Source organism: Bombina bombina, chromosome 6, assembly GCF_027579735.1.
Source record: "Bombina bombina isolate aBomBom1 chromosome 6, aBomBom1.pri, whole genome shotgun sequence".
NCBI classification, from domain to species: Eukaryota; Metazoa; Chordata; class Amphibia; order Anura; family Bombinatoridae; genus Bombina; species Bombina bombina.
This window is the reverse complement of record NC_069504.1, coordinates 945219443-945221593: the sequence shown is the minus strand read 5'-3', so window position 1 is coordinate 945221593 and position 2151 is coordinate 945219443.

Here is a 2151-nt window from a genome sequence, read left to right as displayed (position 1 = left end):
GAGTATGGTACTTCTACCGTATATCCTCTGGTCTCCAATTTCTTGTATCTAAGCCTCTGCAAACTGCCCTCTTATTTCAGCCAATCAGTGCTATATTCAGGAAATACCTACAGGACTTAAATAATATATCCCCACAAGAAAACCGCCACACATCTTGCAGCTCAAACTGGAATAGCAGGCACCAACTTCCGGTGATGACGTCACTGTGTTATTGTAGGTGTATATACCGTTACTTCAGAAGTGTTATGTAGTCTAAAAGTACACTATTGCATTGAGGAATGATACTTTTTTATTGGAATAAAATGAATTTTGCTTCAGACTTGAGAAAAGGAGAATTTTTCCGAAAGCTTGTCAACTTATTAATGTATAGTTAGTCAAATAAAAAAGTATCATTGCTCAATGCAATATTCTTTATATATATATATATATATATACACACTTACATATTCATCTTTAGAGAAGTATATGTATGTATCTCTATGTTTAAGCTCTTTGCATGCTTTTTTCCTAACACCTTAGATCTCATATCTTTGAGCACATAACTTTTGTGTGCAATATTTTTTTTTTTAAATCATTTTTATTAGATGGTGTTATTATGAATGTAACTGTACTTTGTAATGTATGTTTTTATGTGCTTTGTTACCCTTTTTTGTTTTGTGAAACAGTTAATCACAGCTCTGAGGACGCGGTAATCATTCTAGCGTAAATTGCAATTGTACTCAAGTGATCGCATTTACTTTCAATTTGTATATCATAACAATTTAACCTGTGTGCAAACAATTGCTAAAACCCGATATCGCTTGCGCACAAACATTTGCGCCCCACTAGTAACCTGACCCTGTAAGGGCTTTAAACAAGCATGTTTTAGAAAATCTAAGGTATTATTTTTCTTTTAAAGATAGAGAGCATGACATTGTCATGGAACATGAAAACTAACTGTAGAAGTTGTGTTAGTTGAATGTTGGGATTACAAATCAAAAAATGGAAAAAAAAATAACTCTTGAGTTTTGAGTCCAAAATGTAACAAAAAATTATTACAAGAAAAAACTGACAACGAAGATGGTGCCTTAATTAAAAATAATAGTAATATAATATGGAGCAAGTGGTATGGAGCACTAAAATTGCTTGTATGAAGTCAGTGGTGAATATTATCACACAGTTATTTGTATTGGTGCATACCAAAGTAATTCTTGGCAGTGGAGTTGTGTAAAGACTTTTTAGCACATTCATTTCCCCCAGGTAAATTACTTATTTTAGTGCTCATACTAAAATTATTCAAGTTGGATAACACAAATAAGGCAAGCTGATCTGGTGCAATGCTTCCATCCAGTTATTTATATGTTTTTTTATGATTTATCATAAAAACATATAAACACACACATACACCCATAACATTCTAACTTCACAAACATAGCTAGCTTTTTTTTATAAGTAACTATTTAGTCCCCATTTATTAAGCCTTAAGAGGTAAGTAAAGTCAAAATTGCACTTTTGTGATTCAGATAGAATCAAAATTAAACTTTCGTGATTATGGGAGTGAGGCAGCAGACACTGCTAGAATTTAATATGTTCATAGAATTTTTTTGTGAAGCTCCACCCCTGCTCTGATGCAACCAGTTACACAGGATCAGGGCTTGCCAATCATTCTGGATGGATTAGATCACTAGAAGTTAGGAAGCATTGATCTTATGACTGATGCTTTTTAAAATCTATTTGAAATGTTGCAAGGACTTTGAAGCTTTATAAATTAGCTATAAGAGGAAAACTACAATTAAACATTTTAGTTTAAGCAAGTATGACTACACTACTCTGCAAGTCCAGTAGTCATATTTAGTAGTTATTAATTGAAATCTAGATACAAAAGATACAATATACAGTATTAGATGGAAAAAACACTTAAAAGTAACAACAAGAACTGATACTTTCCTTTTAGATAAGACCACAGCCTTCTTACAGTCTCTCCTCTATGACTGTTTTGAACAAATGGAAAATGGTAGGTAGATGGCGCTGGTCTGTACAGTGATATTTCTCTATATAACAGAGAGAAAAAGGGCTTGAGGTGTGTGTAAAATCCAATTGATATAAGTGCAGTATAGTCACTCCATAAGAAGTGGGAGTTCAGCTGCGGTGTAATATGTCTCCAGAGTAGTG